Genomic DNA, 19,638 nt, shown 5'->3' on the forward strand with positions numbered 1-19,638 from the left:
TGGTGAAGATGGATCGTTTTGTTACAAGGAAGAGATGGCCAGAGACACAAATAGGCAGTGTACCTACTGGCCAGGACCTCACAACGGAGCAACTCTCTCCAGATTCAGGAGAGTTCAGGGCGGGACAAAGCAGTTAGTAGTGTTAGCTCTATATAGAGCTCAGGCTAACAGCCTACAAAGAAGAAACTTAACACTGGAACGAAGCAGTATAAAGATGATTTTTTGAGATATGGTTTTGTCGAATGTGCAAAGCAAATAAGGATACAAAGCCCGTGTGTGTTATATGCAGGGAAGTACGGGCAAATGAAAGGTGAAGTTTTAGATTTTCAAAGAGAAGTGGTGGATGAAAAATTGCTTTTGAGGTTGAGACACGAGTCCATTATTAACTTAGAGCTGACTCCAAATTAAAAGACTATGCTGCTGTACCTGATCTGTGATAGCACATTAAAACATGCCAAAAGCCCATGTGGCTGTCAGCAGTCTGGAGCAGCATCTCCCAGTAATATCCAGTGCTGAGTAAAACATGCATTTTGTCACTATTGCCCTTCACAACTTACATGCCGTTGTTGGATTTTCCGTTTTCATAAAAAAGTGGGAAACAAAGTTTGAAAAACACTTGTAGATGGTAGACAATTTTGGCACTGTTCATCGGTGTTAGCAGGATTGAATGTTTATGGAAGGAGTAGCAATCAAGTGGACTGCTTTGTCTGGATGGTGTCGAGCTTCTTGAGAGTTGTTGGAGCTGCACTCATCCGGGTAATTGGCACGTACACTCTTTACGTGTGCCTTGTAGATGGTAGACAGGTGTTGAGGGGCAGGTGACACAGTGGTTAGCAATGCTGTCTCACGGCACGGAGGTCCCAGGTTCGATCTAGCCCTGGGTCACTGTCCGTGTGGAGTTTGCACACTTCCCCGTGTTTGCATGGGTTTCACCCCCACAAACCAAAGATGTGCAGGGTAGGTGGATTGGCCACGCTAGATTGCCCCTTAATTGCAAAAAATGAATTGGGTACTCAAAATTTATTTTTAAAAAGACGTGTTGGGGGGTCAGTTACTCACTGTAGGATCCCTAGCCTTTGACCTGCTCTGGTAGCCACGTTATTTGTATGGCTAGTCCAGTTCTGTTTCTGGCCAATGGTAACCCCCAGGATGTTGATAGTGGGGATTCAGTCATGGTAATGCCATTGAATGTCAATGGCTGATGGTTAGATCCTCTCTTGTTGGAGATGATCATTGCCTGGTGCTTGTGTGGCATGAATGTTACTTGCCAGCCCAAGCCTGGATATTGTCCAGGTCTTGCTGCATTTGGACATAAACTGCTTCAGTATCTGACGAATCGTGAATGGTGCTGACGTTGCACAGTCTCCAGTGAACTTATGATGGAAGTGAGATCATTGATGAAGCAGCTGAAGATGGTTGGGCCTAGGACACTACCATAAGTAACCCCCGCAATATATTCTGAAGCTGAGGTGATTGCCCTCCAACCACCACAAACATTTTCACCCAGTAGAGAGTTTTCCCCTGATTCCCATTGACTCTAGTTTTGCAAGGGTTCCTTGATGGCATACTCAGTCAAATGCTACCTTTTTTTAAAAACGTATTCTATCACAAACTTGTATCAAAGCAGGTTACAGCAAGTAAACACCCCGGGAAACATACTTCCCGGCAATCAACAATGCAGTCTGTACAGATTTTTCCCCTTTGTTACCCCTCTCCCCATCACCCAGCCCCCTGCAACGAATAGCTCCTCCAACACGGCCACAAATATCCCCCACCTTTTCTCAAACTCCCACGCTGAGCCCCTTAACTCATACTTTACCTTCGCTGACTGCAGGAATTCGTACAGGTCACCCAACCATGCGGTCAAATGCTACCTTGATGTCAACGGCTGTAACCCTCATCTTATCTCTGGCATTCAGTTCTTTTGTCCACGTTTGAACTAAGGCTGTAGTGAGATCAGGAGTTGAGTGACCCTACAAAACCGAAACTGAGCAAAATAAAAGCAAATCACTGGATGCTGGAATCTGAAACCAAAGAGAAAATGCTGGAAAATCGCAGCAGGTCTGGCAGCATCTGTAGGGAGCGAAAAGAGCGAGCGTTTGGAGTCCAGGTGACCCTTTGTCAAAGCTAAACTGAGCATCCAGGAGCAGGTTATTGCTAAATAAGTGTCGCTTGATAGCGCTGTTGATGACCCGTTCCATCACTTTGCTGATGATCAAGAATAGACTGATGGGGGTGGTCATTGGCCGGGTTGGATTTGTCCTGTTTTGTATTTATACAGCATAATCTTGCAATTTTCCACATTGCTGGGTAGATGCTGGTGTTGTAGCTGCACTGGTACAGGTTAGCTCGGGGCGCAGCAAATTCTGGAGCACAAGTCTTCAGGACTATTGCCGAAATATTTTCAGAACCCATAACCTTTGAAGTTTCCAGTGCCTTCAGCCGTTTCTTCAAATCAGGTGGAGTGAATCCAGTTCGCTGAAGACTGATATCTGTGATGCTGGGAAGGCCAAGGTGTTTCATCCACTCGGCACTTGTGGCTGAAGATTGTTGTGCATACCTCAGCCTTGCCTTTTACACTGATGTGATGGGCTCCTCCATCATGAGAATGGGGATATTTGTGGAGCCTCCTCCTCCACTGAGTTGTTGAATTTTCCACGGCCATTCACGCCTTAGCTCTATTGCTTGCTGCTCACATGTTTGGTACGCAAGTTGTCTTGCATTGTAGCTTCATCAGGTTGAAGCTCATTTTTAGCCATGCCTGCTGTTGCTCCTGGCATGATCTCCTGCTGATTGATCCCCTGGCTTGGTCGTAATGGTAGAGTAGGGGATATGCCGAGCCATGACTTTGCTGATTGTGATTGAGTACAATTCTGTTGCTGATGGCCTACAGCGCTGAATGGGCGCCCAGTCTAGAGTTTCTACATCTTTTCAAAGTTTATCCTATTTAACAGGGTTGTAGTGCCACACAAAGCGATGGAAGTTACCCTCAGTGTGAAGACAGGGCTTTGCCTCCACAAGGACAGTGCGGTTGTCACTCCTACTGATACTATCATGGACAGATACATCTGCAGCAGGTCGGTTGGTGAGGATGAGATCAAGTAAATTCTCCCTCTTGGTTCCCTCACCACCTTCTGTAGTCCCAACCTCGCAGCTCTGTCCTTTAGCAGCCAGCAGCTCAGTCTGTGTTGGCACTACCAAGGCATTCTTGGTGATGAGCATTGAAGTCGCCCATCCAGAGTACATTCTGTGCCCTTGCCACCTTCAGTGCATCCTCCAAGTGCTGTTCAACATGGACGAGTACTGATTCATCAGCTGAGGGGGGTGCTGTACATGGTAATCGGCAGGAGAGCTGCTTGCCCATGTTTGACCTGGTACCATGAGACTCCATGGGGTCCAGAGTCAATGTTGAGGACAACCAGGGCAACTCCCTTCCGAGTCCATTCCACAGTGCCGCCATGCCTGCTGCCCTGTCTCAGCGGAAAGACAACTGCCACCTCTGATGTCCCAGGAATGGTGATGGTGGTTTCAGGGACATTGGGCGCGATTCTCCCAAAACGGGAGAAATCGTAAGGCTGGCGTCAAACCCGGGCGGGTTTGACGCCAGCCCCCCCTTCCCGACCGGGAACCGATTCTGGTCCCCGGTCGGGGCTAGCAGCCCGACGCCGTAAGCTCCGGCATCACGGGCTTAACAAATTTCGTTAAGCCCGCTTGCCGGAGTTAGCGCCGGCTGATGCGTCATATGACGTCAGCCGCGCATGCGCGGATTGGAAGACTCCAACCCGCGCATGCGCGGATGACGTCATCGCGCATTTGCGCGAAACCCGCGCATGCGCGGGCCGGGTTGCCCCTCAGCCGCCCCGCGAATGGATACTGCGGGGCGGCGGAAGGAGAAATAGTGCGCGGGCATCGGGCCCGCTGCCCGCGATCGGTGGGCACCGATCGCGGGCCCATGGCACCCTTGGCACGGCCGTGGTACTGCCGTGCCAATCGGTGCCATGGTTATAAAATGCGAGTGTTTACGGCCGTTTTTACAAACGGCCAGACCAGGTGTGTTTGCCGTTCGTAAAAACAGCGTAAAGGGCTGGGAACTCGGCCCATCGGACAGCTGAGAATCGCTGCCGGCTGTAAAAAAACGGCGGCAGCGATTCGTGTCGGGAGTTGGGCGTGGGGGGGGGAATAGCGGGAGGGCGTCGGAACAGCGTGGCCGTAAAATTTTACGAGCCACGCTATTCTCCGCACCGTCGGGAGTGCGGAGAATCTCGCCCATTATCTGTAAGGTATGATTCCGTTATGTATGACTGCATCAGGCTGGTGCATGACTAGTCTGAGAGAGCTCTCCCAATTTAAGCACAAGCCCCCAGATGTTACGAGGACTTTGCAGGGTCGACAGGGCTTGATTGCCATTGTCGTTTCCAGTGCCTAGGTTGATGCCGAGTGGTCTGTCCAATTTCATTCCTTTGTGTTTTCTTTTGTAGCTGTTGAATAGGCGATTTTAGTGTCAACCACATTGCTGTGGGTCTGAAGTGAACTAGTTGGGTTTTTATGACAGCCGACAATTGGACTTTTAATTTGATGTTTTAATGAGTTTCATTGAATCCAGGGGCGAAATTCTCCAAACCCCCGCAGGGTCGGAGAATCGCCCGGGGCCGTCGAAAATCCGCCCCCCCCCCCCCGTGGCCGGAATTCTCCAGCACCCGGGAATTGGCGGGGGCGGGAATCACGCCCCGCCGATTGGCATGCCCTCCGCGCCGATCGGCGAGCCCCCTGCGGCAATACTCCGGCCCGCGATAGGCCGAAGTCCCGCCGCTGAGAGGCCTCTCCCACCGCCATGGTTTGAACCACCTCTGGTGGCGGCGGGATCGGGCCCCTGGTGTCCTTTGGGGGGGGGGGTGCAGGGCGATCGGACCCCGGGGGGGTGCCCCCACGGTGGCCTGGCCCGCGATCGGGGCCCACCAATCGGCGGGCGGGCCAGTGCCGTGGGGGCACTTTTTGTGGCAGCTGACGCACCGGCGCATGCGCGAACCGGCGAAGGCCTTTCGGCTGTCGGCGGGCGTCAAAGGCCGTTGGCGCCGGTTTTGGCGCCAGTCGGCGTGGCGCCAACCACTCGGGCGCGGGCCTAGCCCCCAAAGGTGCGGAGAATTCCGCACCTTTGAGGAGGCCCGAAGCCAGAGTGGTTGGCGTCACTCCGCTACGCCGGGATCCCCCGCCGGGTAGGGGAGATTCCCGGCAGGTTCCCAGAGGGTTACCCTGGATTACTAGTTCAGTAACAATTCCACTCCACCACTGCCTCTCCCAACTCTAACTTCACTTCCTGTTTCTCGATGCAATGAGTTTAAAACCATCATTCTCGACAAATTTCTAGTGCAGCCTTACTTCCATAACTTCTTCCAGCCTTCCATGCCCTGGATCTCTGCAGCCCCAGCCTCCCTAACACCTTTCTAACCTCTTACTTTCATAGAATGACTACAATGCAGAAGGAGACCAATTGGCCCATCGAGTCTGCACTGACCCTCCGAACGAGCACCCAACCTAGGTCCTCTCCCCCTGCCATACCCCCATAACCCCGTAATCCAACCAAATCTTCGGTCACTAAGGGGCAATGTAGCATGGCCAATCTTCCCAACCTGCACGCCTTTGGACTGGGAGGAAACCAGCGTACCCGGAGGAAACCCACGCAGACACGGGGAGAATGTGCAAACACCCCACAGACAACACCACACAGTCACCCAAGGCCGGCATTGAACCCAGGTTCCTGGCGCTCTGAGGCAGCAGTGCTAACTACTGCACCACCCTGGCCGGAATTGAACCTGAGTCCTTGGTGCTGTGAGGCAGTAGTGATAACCACTGTGCCACCCAGGCTGCCATTAAACCTGGGTCCTTGGCACTGTGAGGCAGCAGAGCTAACCATTGCACTAACGTGCTGCACCCAACAGTAAAAAGCCTTTTCAAAGAGGGCTGCTGTTCTTTTTTTCTGATCCAGCCTTCGATCACTTCACTTTCCTGTATAGTCATACATTTCTCTCTTTCTGAGTGAAGCACTTTAAATGTTTTTTGCACAAGAAAGATGCCACATTGATAGCTATTGTTATTGCTCGTCTTCAGTTTATTCACCAATTAGAAAAAATATCAGCAGTTTGAATGGATACTTAATCTGTGAGGACGAAAAAAAATGAGCAAACTTAATGTTCATTGTCCTGATGTTTAAGGGATGGGGAGGGAATACGAGTGTGACATTTAGTGGTCAGGAAGCCTGTAAATATAGGAAAGTTGGCATGTGTATTTTATTCCCCAATTTTCTACCTGGCTGCGGGCCAGATTGAGAGCAGGCTGGCTGCTAGATGAGAAGTCCTGCCGTAAAAAGGTGAGCGGTTGAGGGGTTTAGGGAGTTGGGTGGAGGAGCAAAAGAGAAAGGAAGAGATTAGGGAAGAGGACATGGGGTTGGAGAGGGAGACGGTGAAGTATGGGTTGCAGATGCCTGATCAACTCCTCAAGCAGTTTACCCACCTGTCTCCCAAATCACTGCTGGGGGCCTGAGCCTCCCAATACCACTCGTCTTTGGACAGCCCATCCAATTTGCTGCACTCTCTCCCATGTAGCCTGTGTTCATTTGATTTCTCAAAACATCTCAATGACACTCAGTCATGGAGTCATGCCAACCTTGCTGTGCCAACAGCATCTCACAAGCTGCATAAAGATGAATGACCAGTTACATAGATGCCAACTACAATTTGGAAACTCTAAGACCATATAACTGGAAAGTATTTCTGAATGATCCATTGCCGAGTTCAATACTGCATGATATTGCATGCATAAAAGCAAATTACTGTGGATGCTGGAATCTGAAACAAAAGAGAAAATGCTGGAAAATCTCAGCAGGTCTGGCAGCATCTGTGGGGAGAGAAAAGAGCTTAACATTTCAAGTCCGATGACTCTGTGTCAAAGCTAACAGACAGAGAAAGTGGGAAATATTTATACTGTGGTGTGAGAGTGAAAGATGAGTCATAGCCACAGAATCCCAGGCAAACCGGGTGCTAATGGCCATGGAAACTAAGGGGAAAGAGATGTGAAAGGCCAAACAGCAGAGAAACTAACATCAGAGGATGGACTGTCGATGTAGGGGGAGGGGGAAGCAAAGAGGAGAAAGGTTAAGGAAAGATGGATAAGATTGGGGGGGTTAAATATATATTAAGAAAGAAAGAAATGATAAAAGACAGTTAAAATGAAATGGGATGAAAACAAAAGGCTCAAGCTGGGGTAGAGCTGATCATCTGAAGCTGTTGAATTAGATGTTCCGGCCAGAGGGCTGTAGCATGCCTAGCCAGAAGATGGGATGTTGTTCCTCCAGTTTGGGTTGAGCTTCACGGGAACATTGCAACAGGCCAAAAACAGACATGTGGGCATGGGAGCAGGGTCTTTTGTTAACATGGCAAGCAACGGGAAGGTCAGGGTCCTGAATGCGCACAGACCGAAGATGCTCAGCAGAGCGATCACCCAGTCTGCGTTTGGTCTCTCCGATATAGAGGAGACCACATTGGGAGCAGCGAATACAGTAGACCAAATTGGAAGAGATGCAAGTGAAACGCTGCTTAACCTGGAATGAGTGTTTTGGACCTGGGATGTTAAGCATGGAAGAGGTAATGGGGCAGAGGTAATGCGAAAGCATGGGAAGGTGCCATGGGTGATGAGAGATGTACTGGGTATGATAGAGGAGTGGACTAGATTATCTCAGAGGGAATGGTCTCTGCGGAATGCTGACAGAGGGAGTGAAGGGAAGATGTGTTTGGTGGTGGCATCACGCTGGAGTTGATGAAAATGGCAGAGGATTATGCTTTGCATACGGAGGCTGGTGGGATGAAATGTGAGAACGAGGGGGACTCTATCCTTGTTCTGGGAGGGAGGGGAGGGGGCGAGGGTAGTGGCGCGGGAGGTGGACCGCACACTGTTGAGGGCCCTGTCAACAACTGTAGGTGGGAAATCATGGTTGGGACAAGGAACACATTTTCGAAGTACCATTTTAGAAAGTGATATTGCATGCACGTTGCTTTCATGAATGGGCAGAGAAGTAATCTGTGATGCATTGAGATGGAGAGAGGTTTGGCTGACTGGCAGAAGGCAGAGAGTGGGGATAAAGGGATCTTTGTCAGGATGGCAGCCAGTGATTCATGATTTGCCTCAGGGGTTGGTGTTGGGACCACAACTTTTCACTATACATTAATGATCTGGAAGAAGGAACTAAAAGTACTGTTGCTAAGTTTGCAGATGATACAAAGCTATGCAGAGAGACGGATAGTATTGAGGAAGCAGGGAGGGTTGCAGAAGGACTTAGACAGGCTAGCAGAGTGGGCAAAATAAGTGGCAGATGGAATACAATGTGGAAAAGTGTGAGGTTATGCACTTTGATAGGAAGAATAGAGACATTGACTATTTTCTCAATGGGGAAATGCTTAAGAAATCAGAAGAGATTTGGCAGTCCAAGTTGAAGATTCTCTTAAGGTTAACATGCAAGTTCAGTCAGTAGTTAGGAAGGCAAATGCAATGTTAGCACTTATGTCGAGAGGGCTAGAATAAAAGATTATGGATGTACTTCTGAGGTTGTTTAAGGCTCTGGTCTGAGCCCATTTGGAGTACTGTGAGCAATCTTGGGCCCCATATCTAAAGAAGGGTGTCCTGCCTTGGAAAGGGTCCAGAGGAGGTTCACAGGAATGATCCCTGGAATGAAGAGCTTGTCACATGAGAAGCGGTTGAGGATTCTGGATCTATACTCGTTGGAGTTTAGAAGGATGATGGGGATCAGGATACTGAGATGCCTAGATCGAGTGGACATGGAGAGGATGTTTCCACGAGTAAGAAAAACTCGAACCCAAGGCCACAGCCTCAAACTGAAGGGACGATCCTTTAAAACAGGAATTTCTTGAGCCAGAGATTGGTGAATCTGTGGAACTCATTGCCGCAGAAAGATGTGTAGGCCAAATCACTGAGTGTCTTTACGACAGAGCGAGATAGATTCTTGATTAATAAGGGGATCAGGTGTTATGGAGAGAAGGCAGGAGAATGGGGATGAGAAACACATCAGCTGTGATTGAATGGCAGAGCAGACTCGATGGGCCGAATGTCCTAATTCTGCTCCTGTCTTCTGGTCTTATAATTCACCCAGCTGTAGTTGAATGTTTTTTGGTGCCTAGTCAATAGGCAGACCAGATGTGGATAGGTTGACGACCCAAATTTTGCACCCAAACAAACTTCGTAGGAAGACTTTGCGATAGATATCTGCAATTCCCTGGCTATTCTTCGGTTCACAACAAGCTCTGGATTAGGCTGTGCTGCAGAGACCCACATCACAGGGTAGCTCAGAGATTTCATTTGTTGGATTAATAAAAGGAGGCAAACTAATCGATCTGTGCCCTGTAGCAGTTGAAAGATCGTTCGCTCAGGTACCATCTATTACAGAAATCAACGCTGCCACATGAGTTGTCCAATCCTGTGGCAGTAACCTTTTTTTAAAAAAAAACAATAACCATACACGGATGCTGACCTTTCCAGCCTGTTTGTTCACACAGAAGTGGCAATAAATACTGATCTGGAGCTTATTGAACATACCCCATAATGCAACATACTCATTGATGTTCAACATTTACTCTAAAGGGCAGCAATTTATCACTCCCTCAGTACTATACTGAAGTGTTATCTCAGATTGGGTGCTGAGGAAAGAAACCATATCAATATTACAGTACCTCACAAGTATGTTATAATTCTCCTGTCATTGTAAAACAGTGAGTCTGAAAAGCATGGCATCTTACGGCATGTCCAGTTAATTACACTTTTTCCCTGCACCCTTGCGCTCAGAAATATGATGATTATTTAAAATTCTGATTTGTGTGGCAGAATGATTGCACCATCCAAAGGTTGCATCTGAAATTATCCATAAAATTTTCCTTTTAACAGCTTTCATTTATTTTCTACTTATTTAGTAGCACGTGATCGCTCTGTGTATACAGCAGATTATTGTTGTAATGTACAGAAAGCTTCTGCCATTACCAGGTAAATGCTTCAGCCCTTTGTTGAAAGTGCGCAGCATGCTATTCTATAAAGCACCATTATAAATACACACAATTTGTGAATCGTGGGAGTTAATACTACCTATTTTATTAATAATTGGGATTTCTAGTGATTTATACATTCTTCTTAAATTTAAGGTTCTTTATTCTGCTGTGCCCTGCATCTTCCTTCCTGCTTTTTCACCAGTTCAATCCTTTGCTTCCTACACCTGATGTTGCAACATTGCCTTTTGTCTCAAGTGACAAGCACCAGGCTTTTGGCAACCTTCATTTTTTATACTCACCAGTCACTTGTACCTCCCCTCACTTCTGAAGAAAGTTCAGAATTTGTAACACGATCTTTATAAAATGTAACCAGTATGAGTACAATAATTATTCAGCTGCTGAGCAGTATTCTCTTCTCCTTGGATCCAATTTCAACGAAACACCTTCCATAAATTGATGAAGACTTTGAGCTACGTATGAGTCATTATGCGCTTTATTCCTTTTGTCACAAGATCTGTCAAATGCATCACATGTTCAGAAATCACATTCTGCTGCTGTTTTCTGTGAGAAACAGTTGTCATTGTGTTCAATGCATGAGTGATTAGAGTATTGTACTTTAATGCAGTTTCACTAATAGTTACTTGAACAATGAGTGATGGATCTCTTGTTATTTACTTTTGTGTAATGATTTTTCCTAAACTCTATGAAAAACATGTTACCGTTATTGGGGCTTATTAATAGGATGAAGAATTTTACTCCGTTCTCTTTAGGAATGTTTGGATCACAAATGTTTCTAGGATTAAGATGTGAACAATCTGGTCATCCTTCAATTAAGAGTTAAAAATTACCTATCTGTGGCAGTAGGAAATATTCCTTCCAAAATCTAGCAAAGGATTGTATTAGATCAGTTATGGAAAGGCCATGGACCTGAAACCTTAACTTTCTTCATCATTCCACAGATACTTTCTAGCGTGTTTATTTTTCAGATTTCCTGCAGCTGCAGTATTTTGTTTTAGCGCTGTGCAGAAATTGTTACTTTACAGTAAAATAATGCCTAGTTACCCTCTCTCTCACTAAAGTGCATAAATTGAACTTGCATGATCATACAACATGTGCAATGAACATTGCTGCAGCTGGTGTGGAATCTCCCCTTCCAGCTACAGATTGTTAGGGCAAAAATCTGCTCAATCCCATAAAGGTAGAAAGAAAATTTACTTTGTACAGGCAGCCCCAAAGTCACCAACTCCAGAATATTGAACTTGATGTAGGTCCTATTGGCGATCTCTAGCCATTGGAGTCTCGGTGGCCCAGATAGTTCTAATGCTAAATCATTTGCAGTGTTGCAACGTATGCCAGAAGTATTTACGGCAAAACATTGCATTACGCACAATAAATTCATGCTGGCTTTTATGTTCCGCTTGAGTCCCCTCCATTCCTTTACCTGACCCCCATCAACATATTTTACTTCTTTTGCCCTCATATGTTTTTCTAGCTTCCTTGTAAATATATTTATGCCGTTTGCCTCAGCTACTCCTTGTGGTAGTTAGTTCCAGCTTCTAACCACAGTGGGTAAAGAAGTTTCTCCTGAATTCCCTAATCGATTTGTAAGTGACCATTTTATATTTACGACCCTGGTTCAAATATCACCTGCAAGTAAAATCATTTGGCGTAATCTAAAAGTTTCATTTTTTTAATAAATGTTTTATTCGGTTTTAGATTTTTTTTACATCTGACAGTAAAATCAGAAAAAGGAAGAAGGAAGCAATGCATGCAAAGTACCCAGGTAACATCGCCCCTATTCCAAGCTGCTGGCTTTAAATAGGTCCTGGAACATCTTGTGGAAGCCATCTTCCAACCCCGGATTTTCTCCAGGTGGTGAAATTCCGACAGCCAGACTGCAGCTTTGGGAGGTACTGCTGATTACCAGCCGAGCAAGGTTCTTGATCTGTAACCGTCTTCGTCGTGTTAAATGGCAGAACAGAAAAGTTTCTAAGTGTAATATCAGGCAGGGTTGGCTGGGAGTTTCTCCCCGGCTCTGTCGGCGAATTCACCACCGCTATCTAATCACACTTAAGGCATTTTATTTGGACCCTGGGGAGTCTCTCCCCAGTCAAACCCACACTTTCAATCACTGGGGAGCAGAACCCGCTGACCAGGCCGGTTTCTCGGAGATCGAGCCACCATTTTGAAAGGGTGCCCCGATCTCTAAGTGAGCTTGAGGATCCCCCACACCCTGACCCGTTGGCAGTGTCACTTCCACACACATGGGCATTACCCCACACACCCCCAAGGGAGGAACCCTTTCCTATGCTCCATTACAAGCCCCCCCACTCTTCACCCCCTCCAATGCTTCATACACCCCCTCATCCCTTCTTCATGGGCACGACCATCCTGGGAGTGCCACCTGGTACTGCCAAGGTGCCCGGGTGCTAGGGAGAGAGCCAGGGTACCACCCTATCCTGTTCCTGATCATCCAGGAGCTCCCAATGGTCTGGGAGACCCTCCAGGTGCCATTCCGCCTGGTCCATGTTTGTGTGGACTAATACTACTCAGCACCAGGCTGGGGTTTCCTTGGGAAGGCCAATTAAATGCCGGGAGCCAGTTAGATCTGGCGTCAGCATGGTTAAGTATTAAACCCACTTATCTGCAATGGACAGGACCCAGATCGCGACATCTCACGAGTTAGGAATTGCGGCTGTCAGGGTTCCTGGGAGAGGCCATTCATCCCAGCGTCTACCTAGTAAACCCTTTCCTAATCTTTCCATCAGTTCACCCCTCAATTTTTCATCCTTTTTAAAGAGGAAAGAACCCCAACCTGCTCGGCCTTCCCAATGAATATAACCTCTCAGTTCTGGTATCGGTTTAGTGAATTGATTTTTTTGCATCTTCTCCAATGCTTCTATTTCTTTCCAAAATACAGAAACCAGAACTATTCATTTTTTAAAATAAATTTAGATTACCCAATTATTTTTGCCAATTAAGGGGCAATTTAGCGTGGCCAATCCACCTACTCTGCACATTTTTGGGTTGTGGGGGCGAAACCCACGCAGACACGGGGAGAATGTGCAAACTCCACACGGACAGTGACCCAGAGCCGGGATCGAACCTGGGACCTCAACGCCGTGAGGCGGCTGTGCTAACCACTAGGCCACCATGCTGCCCTAACCAGAACTATTCATACAACCTCATGTGATCTAACTAAGGTTCTTCCTCTGCTCTTGAACTCTATTCCTCCAGAAAGGAACCACAGTACATTGCTTTGTTTTATGGTCTTATTAACTTGTGTTGCTATCTTTTAATGCTTTGTTTCTCTACCCAATTTAGGCACTTAATTTACAAAGAATATGAGACCTCCTCATTCTTCCTGCTAAAATACATTCCTTACGCTTACTCAGAGGTTTCTTTGCAAGATACCTGCCCATTCTGCAAGTTCATTAATTGTGATGAACTCTGCACTTTATAATAAAGCTTGTGAGATAAGCCTCCAACGCAAAATGAAACTCCCAATCCCAAAAGTGATGAAGGCTAAGATATGTGCTCGTCTCGATGTATTAGCAAAAACATCCCCCACCACCACCAACCCCACCCCCTGACTCCCGTTTCCTGGTTTCTTGCTGCTTCTGGGATATTACTTGTATCCTCTATAGTGAGGACTGATGCAAAATACTGTTCAATTAATCTGCCACCTCCTTGCTTTCCATTATCAGTTCACCAGACTCACTTTCTACAGGACCAACAGTTGTTTTATTAACTTTATTCCTTTTAAAATATTTATAAAACTCTCCACTAATTTTTAGTCCTTATTAATATTTTAGTCATAGAACTTAGAACATACAGTGCAGAAGGAGGCCATTTGGCCCATCAAGTCTGCATCGACCCACTCAAGCCCTCACTTCCACCCCACCCCTGTAACCCAATAACCCCTCCTAACCTTTTTGGTCACTAAGGGCAATTTATCATGGCCAATCCACCTAACCTGCACGTCTTTGGACTGTGGGAGGAAACCAGAGCACCCGGAGGAAACCTATGCAGACACGGGGAGACCGTGCAGACTCTGCACAGCGAGTGACCCAGCGGGGAATCGAACCTGGGACCCTGGCGCTGTGAAGCCACAGTGCTATCAACTTGTGCTACCATGCTGCCCACATTAGGAAACGTTGCTGTTCCTTATATGCTGTCCAATCTTCTGACCTGCCACTGCACAATTATATGCTTTTTTTTCATATGTTTTTTCTTTATGTTTGATATTATCTTTAATCTTTCTAGTTAACCATGGATGGTGGGTCCATGCCTTGGACGCTTCCTTATTCATCGGAATGTATCTATTCTGTGTATTCTGAAATATTGCCTCAAATGTTTGGCACTGTATCTCTATTGATCTATCCCTTAACCTAAATTACCAATTCACTTTAGCCAGCTCACTTTCATGTCTTCATAATTGCCCCTCAACGTTTAAGAACAAAGGCTGAAACGTTCCGCACCCGTTCGCAGCGGGACCGTTTGGCAACGGGAGAGGAAAATAGCGTGCGAATGGCACGTGAAAGTTGCATTTCACGTTGATGTAAAAGTAGGAAGTGTCTCCCTCTTCCCCCCCTTCCCCCCACCCCCCAATCAGTGGCAGGCTGCATTTTCCACCATTCAACATTGATAACCTCATTGTAAGAAGTTTATATATCATTATCTTGCCCATACCGTAAAATCACACAGCCACGTCAAAATTGTGTCCACAGCAGTGTGATGTCAGAACAGTGCGATGCACAACTGGTACTCCGAAAGGAGATTGGAAATAAGCACATCGCTCAGAGGGGAGAGGGTTGTGCCAGATTAATGCCATTTTGGCGTCGGGGTGCACATGGGTGCAAAATGTTTCCTAATGTACTCACTGTGCGCTCAGACGGCATTTTAAAAATGGCGCCCAAATCATCGAAGCGCAGAGTTTTTGGCAGGCGCATCGGAGAACACTCACCAGTGATATGTCATGGAACCCTTATCAGCCTTCTTTTCCTTTGCGCCTCACATTATATAGCATAAAAAGCTGCCAGTGCCCTTGGCAAGCTTAAGGCTGCTTTTCCCACCTGACATTAGACTTTGCCAATATTGGAGAAAATCTTGCCCATAGTTCAGACCCATTCCACTCTCCTGCACACTAAATTTTAAATTCAAACATAACATATCATAGTCATCTTCCTTCACTTTGTGATCATTAATTTCTCCCATTTTGATACACAATACCAGGTCTAGCATAGCCAGCTCTGTAGTTAGCTCTAGAACGTGCTGCTCTGAGAAACTATCCCAGAAATATTCTCTGAACTCCCCCTCTACACTACCTTTGCACATCTGATTTTTCCAGTCAATGTGTAAATTGCATTTTCCCGATTATCGCCCTGCCTGTCTGACGAGCGCCCATTATTTCTTCCTTTAATCCTCCACTCTACAATATGGTTACTGTTAAGGGCCTGCGCAGTATAACCACAAGTGACTTCTTGCTTTTACCATATGTCATCGCTATCCAAACCATTTCCACATGCTGGTTTCCTCAGCTTGGGCCCTCCCTCTCTATTGTGCCAGCACTATATTGCTATAACTATCAGATCTACCCCTCCATCTTTTCCTCGTGTCCTGCCTTCCTAAATATCCTATATGTCTCAATATTTAGGTCCCAGTATATCCCCTCCTGCAGCCACGTCTCGTTAATGGCTATCAAATCATACTTCTTCATTTCTATGTGCACTCTCAGTTCATCTGTTTTGTTTTGTTTTGAATTCTTCATGCATTCATTGATTTCTGTTAGATTTGTACTCTCTACCCATTCCTGTCACAGCCTGTCTTTCTTTTCCTTAATCATATCTTTCTCTTTTGCCTTGTCTCTGTTCTTTGATTTACCACCTCTTCCAAAAGGTGATCTCTTGGCCTCAGTACTTAATAATAATAATCGCTTCTTGTCACAAGTAGGCTTCAATGAAGTTACTGTGAAAAGCTCCTAGTCGCCACATTCCGGCGCCTGTTCGGGGAGGCTGGTATGGGAATTGAACCCGCGCTATTTAGCCCACTTTGCTAAACCAGCCAACTTCCCTAGTTATGCAGCTGACAAGAACTCCAGCCCCAGGTGTAGTCTGTCCCAACAGTACAGATCCCACTTTCCCCAGCACTGGTGCCAATGCCCCACAAACTGGAACCCACTTCTCCCACAGCAGACTTTGAGCCGTGCATCGCTAATCTGGGGCGAAATTCTCCGACCCCCAGCAGGGTCGGAGAATCGCCTGGGGGTGCCTAAAATCCCGCCCCCGCCGTGGCAGAGATTCTCCGCCACCCGGGAAGTGGCGGGGGCAGGAATCTCGCCCCGCTGATCGGAGAGGCCCCTGCGGCGATTCTCCGGCCCGGATTGGCCGAGGTCCCGCCGCTGGGAGGCCCCTCCCGCCACCGAGGTTTAAACCACCTCTGGAACGGCGAGCAGGCCCCCGGGGTCCTGGGGGGGCGGGCCCCACGGTGGCCTGGCCCGTGATCGGGGCCCCCTGATCAGGGGCCGGGCCAGTGCCCTGGGTGCACTATGTTCTTCCGCGCCCGCCACGGCCTCCACCATGGCAGAGGCGGAAAGGAACACCACATCGCGCATGCGCCGGCTGACGTCACTGCCGGCGCATGCGCCAACTGGCGAAAGCCTTTCGGCCAGCCCTGCTACCGACGGCGCCGGGTGTTTGCGCCAGTCTTCTGGTGCAAACCGCTCTGGCACGGGGCTGGCCCCCAAAGGTGGGGAGAATTCCAAAGGTGGAGAATTCCCCACCTTTGGGGAGGCGCGACCCCTGAGTGGTTGGCGCCACTCCCCTACTCCGGCACCCTCCGTCACGCCGGGTAGGGGAGAATGCCGCCCATGATTTGTCCTGTCTCAATTTGCACATGGCTTAGGTCATAAAAACAGAGATTATGACTTTTGAGGTTCTGCTTCTTAATTTGGTGCCTAAATCCTCATGCTGACTATGCAGAACCTCCTCCTTTGTCCTGCTTGTGCCATCGGTACCTAATGTGCACCACGACAACTGGGTCCTCCCCCTTCCACTGCAGGTTCCTGTACAGCCCCGAGCCGATGTCCCGAACCCTGACACCAGGCAGGCAACAAAGCCGTCTTGACTCTCACTCTTTTCTGCAGGGAACCATGTCGATCCCCCTGACTATACTAGCACTACATTCCTTTTTGCTCCCCCCCACTCAGCCACCGTGCCGTGATCAGTTAGCTCATCCACCCTGCAGCCCACATTTTCTTCCAAATAAGCTGAAAAGACCTCATATCTGTTGGACAATTGTAAAGCAAAGGCTCATGTGCTCCAGCTCACTGAATCCCCTTACCTGCCTCACTTGCAGTCACACGTTCCTGTCCCTAACCGCTGATCAAATCAGAGGACCTTGTCCTAAGAGGCGTGACTGCCTCCTGGTACAAAGAATCCACATAACTTACCCCTCTCTGGTGCGTGGCAGTGTCTAGTTCAGCTGCCAGCTCATAAACTTTGAGCCAAAGCTGCTTGAACTTCAAACACCTAATGCAGGCATGTTTGCACTGGATCAAATTGGCCTCTAGGAGCTCCCACATGCTGCAGCTGGGACACATCACCTGCCCTGTCAACCTTAACGTGTTCTAATTAACTATTTAATTATTTTATTCAGTTATATATTTTACTTTTGCTTTTATACATTTTATTAACCACCGGTTGCTAGATTATTTTGAACCTGAGGAATAGACTAAACCATAGTCATTTACCAGATTCTCAGCAAATAACTAGCTCCTTCTCCTGTCGCAGAGTAAGTCCACTTCTGAAGGCTGAGAAATTCAGAAAATAAAAAGCAAAGAACATTTATTTCCTTTCCCTTACACCATTAAATATGCAACTCCCAACACTAAGTCTCCCTTCTTGCAGTAAACCTTCAATAAAGCACCTCTTTCCTCCTATGCACCACTAAATTATTGACCATACTCACTTGGTCTCTGTCTCATTCAGGCAAAATCTTCTCTCACTGGCCATGCACTTTAAAAGGTCCCTTTCTGATATAGAGCTGTGATGAGTCAATCCCCAGTTTAGCTTCCTGCTACAGTAATCAACACCTATTCAAGCAAGAGCTTTCTTCAGGTGATTGATAGTTAACTACCACCAAGGTAGCTGTCTGGTTAACTGAGCTATTTAATTTTCAAAAAGACTTCGTTCTCGGTCAGAATCTGACTTTTATTCTAAAATTGAACTTGAAAAATATTTACCAGTTGAATTCCCTCTTGGAACCAAATTCACAAATATACTCACTCAGACCCTCTCTCACTCAAGCTGAAGTCTCCCCTCAGTGACCATACGCCTCTTACTGCTGCAGCTGTTCTATTTTCATGTTTGTCAATACTTTTATTCACTTTCCCTCATTCCATTCTCATATCCTTAAAATCAGCTGTTTTTCTAATTCCTTGCTTTAAGAAGAATACAATCCTTCTCAATCTTTATTGTTATGTTGTGATTGCTATTGCCTAGAATTCCCCAAGTGCTTACTTATCTGTTTTGGTTAATTTCCCATTACTAGATCCAGCAATGCTCTCTTTTGTATTTTCTACATACTTAGTGAGAAGGAGTCCTGTTTAAAAACCTCCATTTATGTTACCTTTTTGCTATCTCATCTTGCCTGTTTATTTGCATGTAGTATCATAATCATGGGAGATTTTAATTATATTCTTTACTACTTTCACATCTTTGGTTACATTATTTCTATTTCCAACTACTTTCCACTATTCGATGGTCTGCAGTTTATCCTGATTATCGTAGCCCGTTTCTTTTCATCTTTTATTTTGATCCGGATAGATTCGTTTCTGCCATCTGCTAGTGCTCGCAATGTTATTCCTAATTAGAACATAGTGCAGAAGGAGGCCATTCAGCCCATCGAGTCTGCACCGATCCACTTAAGCCCTCACTTCCACCCTATCCCCGTAACCCAATAACCCCTCCTAACCTTTTTGGTCACTAAGGGCAATTTACCATGGCCAATCCACCTAACCTGCATGTCTTTGGACTGTGGGAGGAAACCAGAGCATCGAGAGGAAACCCATGCAGACATTAGTACCAAACCTCGTTCCTGCTTCCTTATCCTTTCTGGATATGTTGTAACCTGCAATATTTGGTTGTCAGTTTTGTTCTTTATGTAGCCATGTTTCAGTTATTCCAACCAGATCTGGTTCTTCGCTATGAATTATTCCCCCGTTTTATTTTGGATATAATTTTGTTTGTCTGTCTTGGGGATTACTTTTACTTTTGCAGTCCTTTTTGTATTTCAGTTTTATAACCATATTTATTTCTTAACTGTTTATGCTGTCCTTGTTCCTTATCTTGATCTGAACTTTATTCCAATAATAATAGTCTTTTATTAGTGTCACAAGTAGGCTTACATTAACACTGCAATTAAATTACCATGAAAATTCCCCAGTCGCCAGACTCCGGCGCCAGTTCGGATACACAGAGGGAGAATTCAGAATGTCCAATTCACCTAACAAACAGGTTTTTCGGGACTTGTGGGAAGAAACCGGAGCACCTGGAGGAAACCCACACAGACACTGGGAGAGCATGCAGACTCCACA

The 19,638-nt window shown here is 46.8% G+C and overlaps 1 protein-coding gene across 3 annotated transcripts in view; it reads left to right on the plus strand.

The window, feature by feature from the left end:
* LOC119966114 (thyroid hormone receptor beta) overlaps window positions 1-19,638 on the plus strand; it is a 290,813-nt gene that overhangs the window by 113,597 nt on the left and 157,578 nt on the right. Inside the window, exon 2 of one of the 3 annotated variants that reach the window (XM_038797343.1) lies at window positions 11,760-11,826. The exons of the other annotated variants lie outside the window; for them this stretch is intronic. The gene's annotated coding sequence lies outside the window, so the exon portion shown is untranslated. The remainder of the gene's footprint in view (window positions 1-11,759; window positions 11,827-19,638) is intronic. 3 annotated transcript variants of the gene reach the window in all.

This window comes from Scyliorhinus canicula, chromosome 5, assembly GCF_902713615.1.
Source record: "Scyliorhinus canicula chromosome 5, sScyCan1.1, whole genome shotgun sequence".
Classification (NCBI taxonomy): Eukaryota; Metazoa; Chordata; class Chondrichthyes; order Carcharhiniformes; family Scyliorhinidae; genus Scyliorhinus; species Scyliorhinus canicula.